Genomic DNA, 23,123 nt, shown 5'->3' with positions numbered 1-23,123 from the left:
TATATGTAAGTTCAAATTTGTGCTAGAGTGCATGATCGAATCCAAGTGTATGTTATTTATTTGTTAATCAAAGGCAGTGTATGTACTATTGTATTTACTTATTCTAATTTACTACATTTAAAAAATGCAACTTATCCAACTACTTTTACAATGTTTGAGTAGCAGTGACTATTATTATTTGTTCATAAATAAACTATTCAGAGACAATAAAAAGAAGGAAGCGAGTTAGGAAGGAAAGTAACTGAAAGAAGTTGAATTTGTAATTTGCACACTTGAATTGGTTGCAAAATGGGGTTGACACAAATCTGAGTCTTTCCTTTTGTGGTGAGGACTGAGGAATCTTTTAATTTAGTAGGTGATCAATAAATAAATAACTAACTACTTTTATAAGCTTATAATAAGCACTGGTTGAGTAAGGGCCGTACAGAATAATAATGAAGGACAGCAGGGGATTTAATGTGTTTGTGTGTATATATAACGACCTAACCGACCACACCGCCATCACATCTCAAAATTAAGTTGCTACATATATATTAATGTACATGGTTGTTTCCATTTTCGATCACTTTATCATAATTTATGTTCAAAAGAGTTTGGAAGTATATTGCACTAATTGCAGTTTCTTGAGGACAAGACCATTCTAGTCGCTGGTGCCACTGGCTTCATTGCTAAAAGTACTGCTCCATTATTGTGTTTTAATTTATGAAAAACATCAAGTAACTAACATTTTTTCTTTAATTTATATCTGTCAGTACAACAATTTAATTGTTTAATTTGGTGGATTGTTACAATTTTTGTAGAGAAGATACTCCCATCCCAACCAAATATAAAGGGATTTCAGAAATGCTAGGAACCATCAGAATTTATTATTTTTTACCATCATTTAGCCATCAATTCAATTCTTTTAATTTAGTTCTTTTAGTCTAATAATCTAACAACATACTTTTAAACATTAATAACTAACTGAGGGTCAAAAACAATAAATTCTTATGGCCTTTTAACATTCTTCGAGATTATATCTTTTTTTGAGAATTGAGACCCGCAGATATTGAATCATGAAATGCTTAACTTATTGGTTTCTCTCAAATTTTCAAATTTAAAAGGAGTAAAGACTCAATTCGGCTCTCATCTATTTTTACCAAGGTTGCGAGAACCGGACCGGTCAATGAACCGGTCAAGTAACTGGTTTAATGGTTTAATGGTCAAACCGGGGTTCAACCGGGGTTGAACCGGTTAAGTTAAAATATAACATATTATTAAAAATTCAAAGTGGCATATATTGCGAGATAAGGTGCAGAGCAATTAAAGCATTGTATGAGTTAATATTGGTGGAAGCTTGGTTCTTTCATCTAAGTTTCTCAATCTTCATGTATATATAATACATTAGCAACTTTTAAGCTTGGTCAAACAATATCAGTTCCAGATATAACAGAAGATAATCATCCATTATAGGCTACCTAAATTTGAGGCCCAGAATTTTAGTATGGTGCAGGAAGAAAAACAAATCAGTATAGTTTTCAATTTGAACAAGAAGAAGCAATTCCACAGCGCAGTAAGAACCAAGAAGCTCAGAATACACAAAAGCTGAACAATTAAATTAACTAAACAAAAAAAACACAATATAAAAGCATGAATAACCTTTATAAATTAGGTTTCCATTCCTGAATTTTCTATTTTCATAAATTAGGTAATCTTTTTTTTTCTTTACTTCTTAACTTCATTCTTTTTTCCTATGAGTAAACTATCTCCTTGGCTGAACTTCATCCAACCCTTATTTTAAAGCCATATAGTAAATCCAATGCAGAATTGTAGCAATGTTTCTCTTTTGAATCAATGACAGCAAAATAACAAGTAAAACAGATTGGATTTATAACTCAATCTCAGTAGAATTAATTCAATATCAATCTCAGCATAATTAATAAATTAAAAAAAAATAAATTTATAACTCAATCTCAGCAGAATTAATTCAACATCAACTGACTGAACTCAAATACAACTTCAGAAATGAATATCTCAAAACTCAGCAGAATCATCAATAATATATCATATGTATATCAGAACAAAATAAAGAAGAAAACAATGTAATACAATTACAACAAATTGAACATTATTGAAGAGGATAAAGAGGAAGTTTTACGTTATCTGGATTGTCAGCGAAGGAGAAGAAAAGACAGCATAGAGCCAGCGAGACAGAAAAATTCAAATTGGAAATTTTGGTAACGTGAAACAGAGAAGCAACGACGGTGAGACACGGTGCGCGGAGAGACTAGAAGGGGCCACAGCCAAAAACGACGAGGAGGTGAGAAGCAGAAACGACGCACGGCAAGGAGGGAAGCGGCGACGACGACCCACGGCAAGGAGCAGAGAAGCGGCGACGACGACCCGCGGCGACGACGACCCACGGCGAGGAGCAGCAAAGCAGCGACAGAGATACAAAGAGCGCGACAGAGAGAGAGAAGGGAGAGCTCGGCGACGAAATAGGACGCGGTGGTGGTTGCGGCTCTCAACGTCGTCGCTGCTGTCGCTGCGGGATGCGGTGGCGATGGCGGTGCTGAACTGCTGATCCCAGATCCCTCTTCTGGCTTGTGGAGTTGTGGGTGATTTCTGCTGAAAGGATTAGGGCTTCGTTTAGGCAATTAGGCGTTTAGCCTTTCTTTTCCCTTTTTTTTTTTTTAAAGGAAAAACGACGCCGTTAGCACATTTTCTTTCTTAATAAAAAACCGCTAAAAAACCGGACGGTTCTCCCGGTTCATCGGTTAACCGCCGGTTCATCCGGTTTTTTACCGTTTTTTTGCTAGACAGTTTCTGACCTTACCCGGATCGGTTAGGTGACCGGTTCCCGATTAATCCGGTTGAACCGACCGGTCCGGTTCGGTTTTCAGAACCATGATTTTTACGTACCCACAAAACTAATTTTTATTATTATTTAACAGATTTTTTAACAGATGGATCGTATTGTCTTAAAATAAAAAAGTTAAGGGTCGAAGTATCCCATATTTTTGGATAAAGAGGGTCTTTATTTATCAACTTCATCAATCAGATATGGAGTTGGGAAGCATAACGCAGTTCCTTGAGGACAAGACCATTTTAATCACTGGTGCCACTGGCTTCCTTGCTAAACGTCTCATCTTTATCTATCTCTTCCTTTATTTGCAGTTATAGTGGAAAATATATTAAGGGTGGAACCAAATGTGGCAAAACTTTATCTTCTTGTGAGAGCTAAAGATTTTGAATCCGCCACTCAACGCTTACATAATGAGGTGATGAATATATACGTAAATAATCAGGTCTAGCTATTTTCAAATCAAATTAATCTTAACTTGATCCATCACATATATCTATTTAGATCACAGGAAAGGAGTTATTTAGATTGGTGAAAGAAAGTGTAGGTACGAAATTTGATTCCTTGGTCACGCAAAAATTGATCGTCCTGCCCGGAGACATTTCACAAGAGGATTTTAATTTGAAGGACTCCCAAATTTACAAACAAATTTATGTTATAGTTAATTCAGCTGCAACAACTAACTTTCATCAAAGATATATTATGATTACTAAAAATGTTATTTTTAGTTGGACGCCAAAATCCACCACTAAAATCAGTTATCATATATTTGTATATAAATACATATGTATTTTAACTCATTTTTAATGAGTTATAACTCAAATAGTATAATCTTTCTCTACTCATCTAAGAGATTGTGGGTTCGAATCTCCCTATCTTTAGTAAAAAAAAATGTATATCATGTATTTTTATATATATTGTATACTGGTGATTAATTTTAGTATACACCTAACAATTATAATATAAATATAGAAGCATCAAGATGATAATGAACATAAAAAAAAAATTTATTATCAAAAATATTTAATAACAAAAAAATATCAACAAAACACAGTCAAAATTTAACTTATTTAGTATTTATTAATTATTGCAATAATTAATAAATGCTAAATCAAACCATTTTTGACTTTTTTTTTTTTTTGTCTAATGCAGATATGATGTTGCATTAGGTGTAAATACATTAGGAGTTAAGCATGTATGTGTTGAACTCAGCCAAACAATGTACTAAGCTAAAAGCGGTTATCCACGTGTCAACAGGTTAGTTTAAGTAAGGGTATTTTTGCTTTTATTTGATTAGAGAAATTGAAAGTAGGTCTTTAATTATTGGAAAGGAAAAAAAAATGCTATACTTGCAGCTTATGTATGTGGGGAGAGAGAAGGAGTAATATTAGAGGAACCACATGAATTGGGCGTGTCACTAAATGGAGTTGCAGGACTAGACATTGATAGGGAAATTAAATTGGTTCGCTTCAAGAGAAGGGTGCCACACAACATGATATTCAAATGGCCATGAAGGCCTTAGGCATTCAAAGGTTTTAATTTTCTTATAGCATGTTGAAACTACAATGAAATTCGTATGTGAAAATTGAATATTGGACACATTTATTTTTATTAACGGAAATATTTGATAACTAAAAAAATAAAAGAGTGCTACACATACAAGTTATTTGGTTTACAAGTCATACAAGTTGGGAGAAACTTAACAAAAAGCACGCTGACCCATATACGATTTTCATGGCGTGCTTCGCTTTCCTCCTTCTCCTCCTCCTCTTCCTTCTTATTCTCCTTCTTCTTCTCCTACTCTTCTTCTTCTTCCTCCAAAAAAAGTTTCTTGCCAAATTTGATCTCCTTCGTGCGTTCTCTCTTTACCTTTTATTCGTTGTTTTATCTGCGTTTATCATTGGTATTCTTGTTTCGTTTTTTTTTTTTCGATTTTCATGGTTTCTGAAATCAAGCTTTGAAATCGTTTTGAAGATAATGGAACTTCAGAAATACACCCAAACGATTACAGAAATACACCCAACCGATTACAGAAATACACCCAAACGGTTATAGAAATACACCCAAACGATTATAGAAATACACCCAAAGGATTACAGAAATACACCCAAAGGATTACAAAAATACACCCAAAATTCGTTGAAGTACACCATATGCATAATTCAGAACTCTTCCTCTTTCTTCTCCTCATCTTCTGCTGCTGCTTCTTCTTCATTTTCTTATTTCATATTCTCATAGTTCTTTTTGGGAGGAAAAAATCAAACAAAGAAGAAAAATATACATAATGTTGCAATATCAAAAGAAGAACGAGGAAAAACACGACGATGAAGATGAAACACTTCAAAAACGAAGAAGAAGAAGAAGAGGCATGGAGAAAGAAAAAGAAGAAGAAATAAATGACTTGTTGACTTGTACGGAAAAATGCTTGTATGTGGAGAATTTCTCAAAAAGATATTAATCGAAAATGATCAAAATTTACTATTTTAAATTTTATTTAATGCATCATACAATAAATAAATATTAAATAAAATAAATTTAAACTGTTGGATAAATTGTTTTATGATTCTCTAGTACTACTGTTTCATTCTGATGGTTTTCAGTGACTAAGAGAAGGGGGTTGAATCTTAGCCCCTTTTTCACTTAATAATACTTGCTGGTCTTTGATACTACTTCTGGAGACTTTTTTATTTTTGTCTCTTACCCAACTACGAGACTTTTTCTTTTTATCTCGTCACCCGGCACGAGATATTTTTCAGTTTTATCTCCTGGACAGCAGAAACAGAAATGGAGTAGAAGAGAGAGAGAATTACACCAAGATATATCCTAGTTCAGCTGCTAAGTGCAAGGCAGCCTACATCCAGTCTCCATCACAACAATGATGGAATTTCACTATAATCATTCTTGATTACAAACACCAATTCTCCCTGGAACTATCCTTCATATCCGGGACAAATCCAGAATCTAAACCTCAATCCTGAACTTAACTTGGTCACTGTCAAGCTTTCAACGGCTAAGTGCTAACCCAACTTGCAAGGGGATTTCCACAGAATCATGAAATACAACACAGATGTACAAATGACCTCTAAGGATATCTATTGCTTTTTCTTTTAATTTCGCACTCTCTGCCTTTTTCCGCTCTATGGCTTTTCTTACAAACCTCAATGTTTACTTTTTTCCATGAGACTCAAGACAGACAAAATTAAACAGAAAAATACAAAATAGAAAACATTGAAGGAGAAGAACTTCTGTTAGCTTGGGTAGCTATGAGAACTTTGTGCTCACTCTTTTCCTTGCTTCAAGCCCTGGCTGTTGTCCCTTACTTATAGGGGGAAGCCTCCACGGTTGAAACCAAATAAACCAAGCCAAACTTCTTCTTCTTCATGCAAACCGGTTCGGCCAGAGAGGGAGAAGAGATAACCGAATGCTAAAACCCAACATGCAATTACCTCTGAGTCTTCTCTTTACACCAAACTTTATCAATCTGAGCCATCCAACTTGTCTTGCTCTCCAAGAAGGACCCTTAGTCCTTGATGCTTCTTGATGTATGACAGCTTCTCCTGCTCCACTTTTGCTTCCTATTTCACGTAGCCACCCTAGCTACCTTCTGTGATGAGTGAACCCAAAAGCAGAGACAAGCCATCCTTGAGATCTTCTTCCTCTGACCGAAATCTTCTTCATCCATTTTTAGTAAGGAGAAGCTGAGATCTCTTCAACAAATCTTACCATAAGTGATAAAAATCTCAGCCACAACATACTTTTTGTTTTCTTTTTCTTGCCATCATTACAATGGTCTTGTTGCTTGCATCTTCTTCTCTACGGTAGCTTGCCATAGCTTCCATAGTTTCCTCTGTGATATGACCGAATAGAGAAGAGAGATGAGAGAGAAGAGAGTTGAAAGAAAAGCAATTAAACAAATTAAATCAAAATGAGTTACTTTTACTTCCCTCTTTACTGAGTAGCGTGCCTTCATTAAGGCCATCAATCAAATCAATGGTAATTTCTCTCTCATGGTTCCCAATGTAAGTAAATTGAATTTGAGATCCACTATATGATGGAAATGAGATCCGTTGGAAGCATAAGGCAAAATATTTGCTTTCTCTCACAATTGATTTCGGATCAAGCATTGGGTGTCTAGCAAAAATTAATTTGGGCTAATAATTATAATCCAATCTGGCCCAACATTACACAAATAATTCAGCCACTCATCATATATACTTGCATCAAGGCTAATGAATAAACCAATTGGGCTTATGTCACAATTTCTGGCCCAACTAACATAACCATGGTTTCAGCCACCATAATCACAACAATTCAATACCAAGGCTGAACATATTCTTGATACAATTGGGTTTGTTATAATTTTTTCTTTTCTTTTCGGCCCAATTACAAAAACCTGCATAGCAAAATTATTTCAATTAGCACATATGGATTAAAATTAAATTAATAATTTTGTAATTAATCATATTAATAATGTTTGATCATCATCACTAATTTAAATTAGAATTTTCCAAACTCATCAATCTCCCCCTTGATGACAAACATTATTAAAAATTGAAATGAAAAGGATTCAAGAGTTAGAGTACTCCCTTTGTGAATACTTGGATTCCTTCCTTTCCAATTGTTACATGACTCCCCCTTAATATATGCTATTTTACCAAGGGAAGCTTTATACATGTAATAATTTTTTTATCAAGACTAAGGCAATAATGTTATTCAACATATAGAAATTTTGTAATGTTGAATGGCTTGATTTATGAGAAGAATTAAAGTGATAAATAAAACTCATTTGTTATCATAAAATTGACTTTCTGTTCAAACACATACAAAGCAATTGAGTACATATCAACCAAAAATATTTTTGATGTTACAAGAAGTTGCTATTCAATCTATTCGAAAATATTTTCCAATCAACATATCAGATCAAAATAATCAGAGCAAGAAAAATATTTTTAATCAAGTATGATCATCTCAAAACATAGCAACTATCAGAATTTATTTACATATCACATCTTAAAGGAACTGCCAAAAAATAAAATATTCCTAATCTAAAATACAGCAAACATATTTTACCAAGGTAAATCAAATGCATCCACAAGATAAATCAAATACATATTCTTAATCCAAAACCCAGCAGGCATATCTACAAAGATAAAACAAATGCATCACAAGCATCAAGCAGATCACCACAACAAGTAATTGAAACAAGGGTGATCATAAATCCACAAAGGATTTTATCCCCTGTTTTCTCAATTTCAATTTTTTCAGCCATTTTTTCCCCCTTTTGTCATCAAAGGGGCACCTGCAAAAAAATGATATTGGAAGCAAAATATCCAAAATATAACCAAAATACCAAGAGTGTATCACAGTGTCATAGGTCTAAAGTATCCAAGCAGACTACTATAGTATCAGATTGAGCCGAAACAAGCCAAATATCAACAAAAGAAAAACACAGTTATTAGTCATCAGATAAATTGTACTCAGAGCCATCTGCCTCCTCTTCACTAGCAGCACACATCTCCTCCTCAAAACTCTGCAGCATTAGACCCACCCTATCTTTGCACTTCATCCAAGCCCTTTCATTTTCAAAGACTTGCTTGCGGGCAGCCTTATAGGATTGCACCATTAGCTCGGACATGTTGGAAAATTCAGTAAGAATTTTCTTGATCGATTCGGTTGTCTTGGAATGCTCAGGTGGCCGGCTCTCAACTCGCTGTCAGAGGGAATAAACTTTTTCCCTTTGTTCCCTTTCATACACCCTCCTCCCTTAATGAGTGAAACCTTATTTTCTACAGCTTCATTGATTAGATCAACTTTAAAATACTTAAAAATGCTGGTGAGAAATATGCCATAAGGTAAATTTGTCTTTTTGGTACTTTTAACAGATTTTCACATATGCCTTATCATAAGGTATCCAAAAGAAATAGGAGAAGAAGTAACAAGTGCAAAAAGTACAAGAGAGTCAGAAACAGTTACTCTGTTATGTGAACCACTTTGAGAAGTTAAAATATGAGTGATGATCCTATGGAGCAATGAGTTTGTGGGACCGAGTGCCTTATGAGTCGGGATGGTGCCATCCAAACCAGACAAGTTCTCACAGATTTGTTGAAGGGCAACCTTAGATGTGATGCCAACCTGAGAGTCCCATTTGTCAGTCATGTACGCTCTTGATCCCTCATCTGTGTAGCCTAGGGCAGCGCCAATTGTCTCTGAGTTGAGAGTCATATATACCCTTTTCACGTAGGAATGAATGGTGCCATCGATCAGCCTCATATTAGCATAAAATTCACGTACCAATCCAGGGTAAACAGGTTTCTGAATATGGAGCAAAGGAGTCCATTTCAGATTTTCAAACAGATGAGAAAAGTTGATTCTTTTGGCTGCCAGTGAGTCCAGATTCACTAGATATGTGGCGCATAAGTGGCGTTTCTCCAACACTTCCTTGTGGAACTCATAAGATGCACACGAATTAAACCTGGCTGGATCAAAGTGTGAATGAGATTTGTTGAACTTATTTTTGAATTCCAATTATTCCAAGTTTGCTGGCTCCCTTGTGTTGTGTAACACAAAGCTCTTGGTCTTCTGGGAACTTCGTCCAGGGGTGGTCTTCTTCGGCGGTGATGGCAGAGGTGAGGTGTGGGACTCTTCTTCTTCTTCAGCCACGGGTACCTTCTCCTTCTTTTTCCTTGAGGAAGTCTTTGTTGCTATCACCTTTCTCCTCACGGTGTCCGTTTGCTTGGATGATGGTGAGGGAGAGGATGAGAAAGTGGAATGAATATGTATGTGGGTGTGGGATTGAGGAGTGGTAGGTTTTTGGGAGAGAAGGACTCGTTCACTTTTTCTTGGAGCAGTTTTCTTTTTCATGATAATAAAAAATGGAGAAGTGGAGGAGGAAGGTGAAGAGAGAACCGAATTGAGTAGAGAGATGAGGGAGGTTAGGGACGCATTAAATGTTGAGTGGAGAGAGAATTGGAGGGAGTTAATACCCATTAATGAGCGGTTATTAATCAAGGGAAGTTTCCTTTTATTTGAAATTAAAACTGAAAGTTTGGTTCTTAGAATCAAGGGATGTGAAGAGGGAAAAGATTTGATTTGACAATAACCTCTTCCAATAAGATTTGATGAGTCAACAAAAAAGAATTGTGATTTACACAAAGAGGAACTCAAAAATGGTCAGAGTGGAGTCAAATAAATTTGGTGGGGCCCAAAAAAATTAATGTCTGCGCAGTCTCCCCCTTGATCATAGTCCTTTCAACACATTCTGATTTTTATCTCCTGCTTTCCTACAAGACAAAACTGAGCAGAATAAAAGATTTCACAAGTTATCAATATAGCTTAAATCTATCATTCCCAAACTTTTTCTCAGAGTGCAGAATCTGTCTTCACAGAGGGATTTTGTAAAAATGTCAGCAAGTTGGTCTTCAGATTTTACAAATTGAATATCAATAGTACCCTTTTGCACATGTTCCCTAATAAAATGATATTTGATTTCAATATGCTTGGTTCTTGAGTGCAGAACATGATTTTTTAAAATATTTATAGCACTCATATTATCACAAAATAAGGGTATACTATTGATCTTTAATTTGTAATCTTCCAACTACGTTTTTAACTAGATTAGTTGTGAACAACATGCAGATGCAGAAATATATTCAGCTTCAGCTGTGGATAGAGCCACCGTAGCTTTTTTTTTTGCTTGACCACATATTGAGTGAGCTTCCAAGGAAGCAACACATGCCGGATGTGCTCCTTCTATCCACCCTATCTCCCGCATAATCTGCATCACAAAACCCTACTGCACAAAAATCATCAGATTTTGGATACCACAAGCCATAATCGCTAGTTCCCTTAATGTATCTAATGATGCGCTTAACGGCTGAAAGATGGGATTCTTTTGGGTGAGATTGAAATCTTGAACATACACCCATACTTTGAACAATATCCAGTCTAGAGGAGGTAAGGTACATGAGTGAACCTATCATTCCCCTATTCCTTATTTCATCCACATCTTTGTCATCATCATCCTTTTCAAGTTTGGTGTTTGGATGCATTGGTGTTCCCATTGGTTTGGAACTTTCTAGGCCAAATTTTTTGATAAGTTCTTTTGCATACTTTCCTTGGTGAATAAAGGTACCACTAGGAGTTTGTTTAATTTGTAGTCCAAGAAAGAAAGTTAGCTCTCCCATTAAACTCATCTCAAACTCACTAGTCATGAGTTTTCCAAACTCTTCACACAAGGACTCATTGGCCGATCCAAACACAATGTCATCCACATAAACTTGAACTAGGAGAATATCATCATTAGATGCTTTAATAAATAAAGTAGTGTCGGTGGTACCCCTTTGAAATTGATTTTCCAATAAGAAGGCACTAAGCCTTTCATACCAAGCTCTTGGAGCTTGTCTAAGGCCGTAAAGAGCCCTTGAAAGTTTGAAAACATGGTTTAGAAATTCTTTATCTTCAAAACCGGAGGGGGGGGTTGAGACACAAACACTTCTCTATCAATAAAGCCATTAAGAAAAGCATATTTTACATCCATTTGAAACATTTTAAAACCCTTATAGGCAGCATAGGCAAGAAGTAACCTAATTATTTCCATTCTAGCTACCGAAGTAAAAGACTCATCAAAATCTATCCCCTCTTCTTGATCGTAACCTTGGGCCACTAATCTAGCCTTGTTACGAATAACTTTTCCATCCTCACCTAATTTATTTTTGAAAACCCACTTAGTACTCGTAACCTTCTTACCATCCGGATAGGGCACTAGTATCCAAACCTCATTCTTGTCGAATTGAACAAGCTCTTCTTGCATGGCTTTGACCCATGATGGATCTTCAAGAGCTTGTTTGACATTGTTGGGCTCCATTTGTAACAAGAGAGCAAAATTGCTTGGTTCGGTTTGCCTTTTGGATGAGAATCTTGTTGTTACACCTTGTGAGGGATCACCAATGATAAAGTCATGAGGATAACCCCTCATGGACTTCCATTCTCTAGGCTTTCGGAGTGGTGTTGAGCTTTGATGAGCTTCTGTGGGTTGTTCTGTTCCAGTTTCTCTTGTTGGCTCAGGAGATAAAATGGAAATATCTCCTTCATTCTGACGAGCAAAACTGGACTGACAGATTCTTTATTTTGAGCAGACTTGGGATTTTCTTTACTTGTTTCCTTGTTGACAGCGTCTTCACAATCTGAATTATTTTCTATCACAGTACTAGGAATTAAATTAGAATCACAAAAAGAGACATGTATGGATTCCTCTATGGTCCTACGTTCTTTGAGATAAATTCTATAGGCCTTGCTAGTGGTGGAGTATCCAACAAACATCCCCTCATAGGATTTTGGATCAAATTTACTAAGGTTTTCTTTATTGTTAAGTACAAAGCATTTGCATCCAAAAATATGGAAATACTTAAGATTTGGAGGGGTTCCTTTCCATAGCTCGTAAAGAGTTTTCCTCAACCCTTTTCTAATAATGGTCCTATTCAAAATGTAACAAGCTGTATTTATAGCTTCAGCCCATAGAAATTTTGGAATCTTATTCTCACAAAGCATGGCCCTAGTAATCTCTTGAAGGCTTCTATTCCTTCTCTCAACCACCCCATTTTGTTGAGGGGTTCTAGGGCATGAAAAGTTATGAACAATTCCAAAATCATCACAGAATTTTTCAAAGTCTTGGTTTTCAAATTCTCTTCCGTGATCACTTCTCAAATGGGCAATTTTTAAATTTTTTTCATTCTTAATTTTTTTGCAAAGGGTTGAGAAAGCATGGAAAGCATCATTTTTATGAGCAAGAAAAAGTACCCAACCAAATCTAGAGTAATCATCCACTACCACTAGACCATAGTGTTTACCTCCTAGACTTTGAGTTCTTGTTGGACCAAAAAGATCAATGTGTAACATCTCTAATGGTCTTTTGGTTGAAATTCCATCTTTTGGTTTAAAAGAGAATTTTACTTGTTTGCCTAATTGGCAAGTGTTACAAGTAAGATCCTTATCAAATTTGATATTTGAAATTCCTCTAACCAAATTTTTCTTGACTAGCTTAGAAATTTGGTACATGCTAGCATGACCCAACTTTCTATGCCATAGCCATTTTTCATATTCAAGAGAAGTGAAACATGTTACATTTTGTTCTTTCAAGTCCTCAAGAGTCAATCCATACACATTATTGCACCTTTTAGCCTCAAACAAAATATTCCCAGTTTTTTCACAAATAACTAAGCACATAAACTTTCTAAAAACAAATTCATATTCTAGATCACACAATTAACTTACACTAAGTAAATTATGTTTCAAACCATTTACAAGAAGAACATCATTTATACAAGATGAAAAGCTTTTACCAACTTTTCCAACGGTCACTATCTTTTCTTTACCATCATCACCGAAAGTGACAAATCCTCCATAATACTCATCAAGCTTTATGAAGAAGGTTGTCTTTCCGGTCATATGCCTAGAGCATCCGCTGTCCATGTACCACATGTTGTCCTTTCTCTTGGATGCTAGGCATACCTACAAAACAAGCTCAAGTGACCTTAGGTATCCAAATCTTCTTGGATCCTTTTACATTAAGCCATCTCTTATGTCTTAATCCATTATAATCGAAAACAACTTTGTAAACTTTATCACTAATCATCCTTTCACCAAAGAAACATTGAATGGGAAAGTGTCCATTTCGGTTACATAGTCTATAAAACCTTGGAGTTGCTGTTTTGTTAAAGCATGTTGGGTTTTGAAACCTTGTGTCATTAGAAGATGAGGCAATGTTTTCAAAATAAGGTTTCTCAACAGATTTATAGAAACCCAAGCCTGCTTTATCATAAAGAGGTTTTTGACTAGTCAAGATTTGATTTAGATTTTCAGAACTTTGAGTAAATTTGACTAAGTCTTCTTTAAGCCTTTTGACCTCTTTAAGCAACTCTTCATTTTCTTTAAAACAATTTACATATGCAACAACAGAATGATCACTTTCACAGCTCCTAAGTTGGGCTTTTAACTGCTTGTTTTCTTCAACAATATTTACAGCAGTTTCGGCCTCCCTTAGTTTTTCTTTGAGAAAACCATTTTCTGCTTTAAGAATGGTGAATTGTTGTTCAAGATCTTGATTATCCAGCAAAAAGCATCTTATTTTTTCAGAAAGGTGATCTATCATAAGATGAAGAGCTTCAGAGTCAGGGTTAGGAATGACTACCTGTTCAACGTGGTCTGCCATAAGACATGGTTGAGACTTGGTTTCGGACTCTTCATCATCTTCAGAATCGTTTTCTAAGTCCTCCCAAGAAGCCATCAGCCCTTTCTTCTTTCCCTTCTTTGGCTTCTCTTCTTTCTTCAACTTAGGGCAATCTGACTTGAAATGCCCAGTTTCTTTGCAGTTGTAACATGTCACCTTGCTGAGATCTTTCCTTTGTTTTCTAGAGCTGCTTCCCTTGCTTCTCTCCTTGAACTTCACAATTTTCCTAAATTTTTTTTGCAAACAACACAAATTCATTTTCAGAGGAATTATCACTGGATTCATCATCTAGGGGGTTAGTAACAGATGTAAAAGCAATTTCTTTCTTTTTTGAATCTTTTTTCAAATAAGTGTTTTCAAAAGCAAGTAGGTTTCCTCTCAAGTCATTATATGTCATGGAATCTAGACCACTACTCTCAGATATGATTAAAGTTTTTGTTTCCCACTCTTTTGTAAGACATCTTAGAACTCTCCTCACAAGCACAGAATCAGGATACATTATTCCCATAGCATCCAACCCGACAACGATGATGTTGAATCTTTCAAACATTTCATCTATTGATTCTCCTTTCTTCATTGAGAACATTTCATATTCTCTGTTCAACATATTTATCCTTATCTTCTTTACTATTGTGGTTCCTTCATGAGTGATTTGAAGTTTGTCCCAGATTTTTTTTGCCGTTGTGCATCGTGATACCCGTCGGTACTCCTCGAAACTGATAGCACAGTTGAGCAAGTTGATAGCCTTGGCATTGAGCTCCACCTTCTTTCTGTCTTCTTCAGTCCAGCTTGCTTCGGGTTTAAGAGAAACTACTCCTTCAGCACTTGTGGTGGTTAGAAATTGAGAACCCTCCAAGATAATCTTCCAGAGCCTGTAGTCTACTGCTTGCACAAAGATCTTCATTCTCTCCTTCCAATAGGTATAGTTTTTTCCATTGAAAAGAGGAGGTCTGTTGCTTGACTGTCCTTCTGTCAGGTTGTAAGACACCAGATTTGAGCTACTGTTTTCAGCCATCTGGATCTTTTCTCCAAGCTGCAAAGCTTGATCTCTTTAAGACCAAGCCCTAATACCAATTGATGGTTTTCAGTGGCTAAGAGAAGGGGGAGTTGAATCTTAGCCCCTTTTTCACTTAATAATACTTGCTGGTCTTTGAAACTACTTCTGGAGACTTTTTGATTTTTGTCTCGTACCCATCCACGAGACTTTTTCTTTTTATCTCGTCACCCGGCACGAGATATTTTTCAGTTTTATCTCCTGGACAGCAGAAACAGAAATGGAGTAGAAGAGAGAGAGAATTACACCAAGATATATCCTGGTTCAGCTGCTAAGTGCAAGGCAGCCTACATCCAGTCTCCATCACAACAATGATGAAATTTCACTATAATCATTCTTGATTACAAACACCAATTCTCCCTAGGAACTACCATTCCTATCCGGGACAAGTCCAGAATTTAAACCCCAATCCTGAACTTGACTTGGTCACTGCCAAGCTTTCAACGGCTAAGTGCTAACCCAACTTGCAAGGAAATTCCCACAGAATCATGAAACACAACACAGATGTACAAATGATCTCTAAGGACATCTATGGCTTTTTCTTTTAATTTTGCACTCTCTGCTTTTTTCCGCTCTATGGCTTTTCTTACAAACCTCAATGTTTGTCTTTTTCCATGAGACTCAAGACAGACAAAATTAAACAGAAAAATACAAAATAGAAAACATTGAAGGAGAAGAACTTCTGTTAGCTTGGGTAGCTATGAGAACTTTGTGCTCACTCTTTTCCTTGCTTCAAGCCCTGGCTGTTGTCCCTTACTTATAGGGGGAAGCCTCCACGGTTGAAACCAAATAAACCAAGCCAAACTTCTTCTTCTTCATGCAAACCGGTTCGGCCAGAGAGGGAGAAGAGATAACCGAATGCTAAAACCCAACATGCAATTACCTCTGAGTCTTCTCTTTACACCAAACTTTATCAATCTGAGCCATCCAACTTGTCTTGCTCTCCAAGAAGGACCCTTAGTCCTTGATGCTTCTTGATGTATGACAGCTTCTCCTGCTCCACTTTTGCTTCCTATTTCACGTAGCCACCCTAGCTACCTTCTGTGATGAGTGAACCCAAAAGCAGAGACAAGCCATCCTTGAGATCTTCTTCCTCTGACCGAAATCTTCTTCATCCATTTTTAGTAAGGAGAAGCTGAGATCTCTTCAACAAATCTTACCATAAGTGATAAAAATCTCAGCCACAACATACTTTTTGTTTTCTTTTTCTTGCCATCATTACAATGGTCTTGTTGCTTGCATCTTCTTCTCTACGGTAGCTTGCCATAGCTTCCATAGTTTCCTCTGTGATATGACCGAATAGAGAAGAGAGATGAGAGAGAAGAGAGTTGAAAGAAAAGCAATTAAACAAATTAAATCAAAATGAGTTACTTTTACTTCCCTCTTTGCTGAGTAGCGTGCCTTCATTAAGGCCATCAATCAAATCAATGGTAATTTCTCTCTCATGGTTCCCAATGTAAGTAAATTGAATTTGAGATCCACTATATGATGGAAATGAGATCCGTTGGAAGCATAAGGCAAAATATTTGCTTTCTCTCACAATTGATTTCAGATCAAGCATTGGGTGTCTAGCAAAAATTAATTTGGGCTAATAATTATAATCCAATCTGGCCCAACATTACACAAATAATTCAGCCACTCATCATATATACTTGCATCAAGGCTAATGAATAAACCAATTGGGTTTATGTCACAATTTCTGGCCCAACTAACATAACCATGGTTTCAGCCACCATAATCACAACAATTCAATACCAAGGCTGAACATATTCTTCATACAATTGGACTTGTTATAATTTTTTTCTTTTCTTTTCGGCCCAATTACAAAAACCTGCATAGCAAATTATTTCAATTAATACATATGAATTAAAATTAAATTAATAATTTTATAATTAATCATATTAATAATGTTTGATCATCACTAATTTAAATTAGAATTTTTCAAACTCATCACATTCATAACATCATAACTAAATTAAAGAATTTGACTAGTAATTAAAGAATTTAACTAGTAATTAATTATTTTTTAGCTAATATCAGTAATTATTTTTAAATTATTTTTTTATTCTAAAGTTTAAATTCTAAATTTTGAAGTTTAAATAAATCTTAAATTTTAATCTAAATCCTCCAAAAAAAATGAATTTTACTTACTGTAAATTAAATTAAATATTTGTCAGAGCAACCGCGTATGGATGGCCAAATACATATGTCTTTACAAAAGCAATGGGAGAAATGTTATTAGGATCTTCAAAAGAAAACATTCCTGTTGTCATTATACGCCCTACAATAATTACTAGCACTTACAAAGAACCTTTTCCAGGATGGATCGAAGGTACAAGGTAAGCGCGTATGTATATATATATATATATATATGTCTTAAATGTTATCGATTTCATATTTTATTAATTATTGAATGACATATTTTTTATTTGAGTAATATTATACATCTAAATTTTTTAAAATTTTATGAACAAAATTTAATCAAATTAAATAAAAAAAACTTGAAATAATACTAGTTATAACTGATTTTGTTATGTTAGACCAACTTAATTGGACTTGATTAACAAAAAAATTTAAATGTGTAGTATTATTTTTTTTATTTTATATATAATTATTTTTTTTAAAATATATAGTATTTTGAAAATATAAACATATATGACGACATTTATTTTCTTGCTTGGCCTTATCATTTACAGAACCGTAGACAGTGTAGTTGTTACTTATGGAAAAGGAAAATTAAAATGCTTCATATTGGATCAAACCGCACTTTTAGATATGGTGAGTAAGTCAAGCTAAGTGTCTTTACCCTTTAACAATTCTTATTTCTTAGTTAGTAGAGAGAGTACGTATTTCTATAAGTTTGTGACAATAGTAAACTTAATAAAGAAATGATTAAGAGTTAATAGTCAAAATTGTCTCTGAAAGATACCTCGATTTTTTTTTTGTCCCCGAAAGATAAAATTAATCAAATTCGCCCCCCAAAGATATTCTACCTGGTCACGTTCGTCCTTCCGTCATCTCCGTAGCTGAGTTGGCAAACGGCCGCTGACGTGGCCATTAACTGCTAACGTGGCAGACAATTAAAACGATGCCGTTTTGGTAGAAGGCTCTCCTAGCCTTGAAACGTCGCTGTTTTGTCTTCAGAAGAGAGATTCAAACGGCCCTGTCTCTTCTCTTTTGTTTACATTAGCCATCTTTACCAGGCACAGTAGCATCAGTGAGACTCATAATCATGATAGTAAAATTTCTTTCTGTATTAGGAACTAATATTAAAACTTGGCATAATGTTAGGTGGTCCAGATTGGTGATCCTTATCTTAGTATGAGTTAAAACCATCATCAAGAGGAATTCTTGCTATTTCTAAGGAAGAGTGGAAGTTGCAGACCATCTATTTGTAAAAAGTACTGACTGAAAATGGATATTGATGAAGCTGAGAGAGTAATTGTGGCAAAATCAGTTGCTTCAAGGCCTAATTTTTCTATTTTCAGATCTTTCTCTGAGCTTCTTGCAGGTGCCATTAATGCCTCATCACCCCAAATTGAATCTTCCCAGGCAAAATAATTTCTATCATTAGACCAAAGACAGTGAGGTTCAAGCCGGCACTGAACCGCACTCCCGCTCTGTCTGTTGCTTCTCAGGTGAACTCTCAGTCTAGCAACCACAGACTCTTTCCTGCATAGCTTCTTGGTTTTACAATTCCTATGGTTTTTTGTAATTTCAAGATGACATTTTTGGAGCTGCACTTTGTGATTCTTCCCACAAGAGTCCTAATTCTGACACCAAGCAGTCCCTCATATACAAATTAAACCAAAGGCAAAACTTGTGTCAAGGACAACAGTTTCTCTTTTGGCAAATATATATATATATATATATATATATATATATATATATATGTATGATATATCGAAATACTTCCTCTGCTTCCTTTTATCCGTAGTTTTAAGTAAATATCTGTGATCGAAGGACGTACCAAATTTACAGTGACAAATAAAATGGAATGGAAGAAGTACAATTTTTTGTTGTTATAAAGCTCTTCTGAAATCCATTTATGTTTTATCTCAATTCTTTTTCTCTTCCTTTAGAGAAGGGAAATTGCAGAACAATTCAGCAACAATCCGGGCAATCAATGGAGGGTGGTCTTTATCATATCAGCCATGAAAGATTCGAAACCAATCTGAGCTCTGATCTTTATCACAGTCACAGCATTACACCACCTTCTGAAACTACTGAACCTTGTAAGATGATGCAACTGAACATAGAGGAGGATCGGAAGGCTTTAACATCGTGCAAAGCATGCGATAAACCACCACCACAATTCCCATTTTCTATCTCCATCCGGGCAGCAAACCAAGGATTACAGCTCCTACTGAGGTCTATTGCCACCGAAAGTGTTCACAGTGCTGTATTTATCGTTGGATTTGGGATTAGGGTTTATCCACTCCAAGGACTAATTTGACGTCTAAAACAAGACTTATCTGGTCAACAACAACATGGTACAGCTTGGCATTTGCCACCTTGGCAGTTAACAGCCCACGTCAGCGGACGTTTGCTAACTCAGTTATGGAGATGACGGAAGGACGAACGTGACCAGGTAGGGTATCTTTGGGGGACGAATTTGATTAATTTTATCTTCGGGGACAAAAATGGAGATCGAGGTATCTTTCAGGGACGGTTTGACTATTAACTCAAATGATTAATTATGATTAATGATCAGATACCAGCAGACGTGGTGGTGAATGTAATATTAATGGGCATGGTCGCACATTCAAATCAACGAGTTAAATCCCAAAGTAGTCTCTGAATTTCACGAAATGCACTGATTTGGTCCCTAACTTTTCAATTGCACTATTTATGTCTTCGAGATTGAAAAAAATGCACTTATTTGGTCCCTTCCCGTTTTTCTGTCCAGACTGCTTTTTGGCGGCAGTGATGTGGCAATAGATTTTCATTCTAGAGTGTCAATTGAAAGTGTTTAACCCGATGTGGTCCCTAAACCCCTTTTTAACCCTAACCGCAGAACTTCTTCTTCTTCTTCTTCTTCCCTGTTTGTTTTCTTCTCTGTTCGTTTTCACTCACTGCATGGGTACAAAAACCATTTGCTTCGACCTTGTTTCTCTTATGGTTCATCACCAATCTTCGGTTACTTACCAAAAACAAACTTCAATTTTCAAGTCCTCATAAATTCTGAACCATCTAGGTATTCTTACTTTCCTGAAAAAGCGAAGGTAATCTTTTTTCTTCTTTTTTGTTGTTTCAATCCCAAATTCTTCAATGGCACAAGTTGTTGAGGACAGAGAGAATAGCAGAACTCGCATGAGTGATTTTCAAGAGATCTGTTAAAAAGGTTCATGTCCGTGAACCATCATCACCATCATGAGCTACAACAACAACAACATCACCATGGTGATGAAGATGCAGAACAAGAGATTGAGCTGAGCCTTTGTCTTTCAATGAACGGTCGTTTTGGTGTGGACCCAACAGCGAAGAAAATCAAGAGAACAACATCAATACTCGAATTCTCATTCTCAAAGCCCCCTCATCAGAGATGAAGATAATAACAACATCAATAATAATAATTAAGATATTGGGGGTTACTCTAATAACATGCCAATGTCTTGCACAACAAATCTGATAAGAACATGTTCCCTTCCAATGGAGACAGAGGAGGAGTGGAGTAAGAGGAAGGAGTTGCAGACGCTGAGGAGGTTGGAAACAAGAAGAAAGCGCTTTGAAAATCAGCAGAGGAACATGAAGGCCACGAAAAAAAGAGAGTAATTGTTCTTCTTCTTTTTTCTCTGAAGATATTGCTGCTTTTGTTGATGGAAACAATAGCAATCAGGTGGAGGCTGCTTTGAATGAATTTAGTAGTTTGGAAAGAACGACTTCGTTGATTGCTGCTTTTGTTGATGGAAACAATAGCAATCAGGTGGAGGCTGCTTTGAATGAATTTAGTAGTTTGGAAAGAACGACGTCGTTGAGTACTAGCATGGTAATTCATTGTCACACATTACTGTCGTTGGGAAGCAGTTTGGACAGAAAAATGAAAAGAGATCAAATAGGTACATTTTTTTAATCTCAATGACATAAATAGTGCAATTAAAAAATTAGAGATCAAATCAATACATTTTATAAATTTTAGGAACTACTTTAAAGTTTAACTCATTAACTAGTGGTGATGATAATAATATCATTTATCATGTGGGCTCATCTTTTAGCAATCCATTCAAATACGTCAATATCTCTGATTATGCCACAAGATATTGAAAAACATCGCTAGCTTCAAAAGATACATGTTCTTTCCCTACCAGCTTCCATTGAAGGTGCTTATTATTACTATTTAATTCATAATTTCAAACTATCCCTAACAATCACTGTTACTTTACTATTTAATTTAATTGACTAAATATATATATTTTATAAATATTTTCGATTCTTAAGCATTTATTTAAAAGACAACACGATTTTTTACGATTCAAAAATTTATAATCAATTCCAATAATTCAAATAATTTATTGATGTGTCAGTAGTAGTCAGTAGTCACTTAGTCCTGTATTATAACAGCTTAAACTAATTAATTGAATAATTAAAGACTTTAAAAAATTTTGAATTGCTAAAAAAAAGAGTGCTAAGGAGTAAGTAAATTTTGTGATTTATAGCAATTAATTAATTATCATTAATATTTTTAATGACGTAAAATTACATACATCTAATAGTGTGAAATAATTCGTTTTTTTGTTGATTAAGCGCTGACGCTAAATTTTCTCTTGAAAAAAAATGTTTTGCCTTTTAAATAGAGACCAAAGTCATTTCAATTATGTCTTACACACTTTAACTTGCATTATATTAAATTATATCATAGTATCATACTATATATGTAGGGACAAAAGCTGGCCAATGCAATGTTGTGCCATAGTTTTAACTTTTAAGGGAATGTATCTTGAGAATAAAAGGAAGATCCAAATTGCTATGCGCTTGGTTCATCTTTACAAGCCTTACTTGTTCTTCAATGGCGTGTAAGTTGCTTATTGCTATATCGCAAGAAACCTAGGATACTAATAATATATATATAGTAGCACAACTTGGTTTAACATTAATTAATTACTTAATTAAGCAATACTTGTTTTTTTTTTTTTTTGAAAACAGATTTGATAATATGAATACAGAAAAGTTATGTTCAGCGGCAAGAGAAGGTGGGGTAGAGTTAGATTTATTCTACTGTGACCCAAAGGTTATTGATTGGGAACATACTTTATGAATATCTATTTCCCTGGTCTCGTCAAATATGTTTTCAAGCGATCATAATCGCATACATGTACTTTGTAAAGAATATATAAAATGAGGTAAATGCTACTCAACTCCCTCTAAAATAACATGTAAGTTATCCTTCATTACGTGTCATATTGTAATTGGTCCTTATCTTAACTATAGTTGGGGCGCTAACGTCATCATCATCTACTGCCCTCCCACACAACCTCTCTTCCCAGTATAACCAGTGCCTCTTTTTGTCATGGATCACTTCTTACCCACATAATTAATGGTTAATTTAGTTATTAAATTTTTTTATTAAAAAAATATATCTTTATTTAATTACGTGATGGAACATATATTTATATATATAATATAATATAATAAAATAAATCTATTCAAAGTATTTAAAAGTATAATTAAAATCATGAACATACAAATATAATAATAAAATTTGTACTCCAAACAAATAAACATATTTTTTTATCATACATATATTATTTAAAAAATAAATATATTATTAAAATTAATAACAGAAATTTAAAATGATAAAATTCAACTTTTTTATCGTATTTTTATAGTATTTTTATTTTTTTAATTTTTAATTTATTAGTACTTTATTATTTAATTAATAATTAAACAAATTATTTTTATGAAAATTTATTTTTTGTATTATATTAGAGAAGAGACCAATATAACAGTTTAAAAAATAAATTGTATAAATATTTAAGAGATAAATATGAAATACATACCTAAGT

General features: G+C 34.9%; 1 pseudogene; it reads left to right on the top strand.

Annotated features, from left to right (window-relative positions):
- Positions 1-3,042: 3,042 nt before the first annotated feature.
- Positions 3,043-22,422, top strand: LOC112769470 (alcohol-forming fatty acyl-CoA reductase-like; annotated as a pseudogene).
- Positions 22,423-23,123: the final 701 nt, after the last annotated feature.

Source organism: Arachis hypogaea, chromosome 18, assembly GCF_003086295.3.
Source record: "Arachis hypogaea cultivar Tifrunner chromosome 18, arahy.Tifrunner.gnm2.J5K5, whole genome shotgun sequence".
NCBI classification, from domain to species: domain Eukaryota; kingdom Viridiplantae; phylum Streptophyta; class Magnoliopsida; order Fabales; family Fabaceae; genus Arachis; species Arachis hypogaea.
This window is presented reverse-complemented; position numbering and strand designations above follow the sequence as displayed.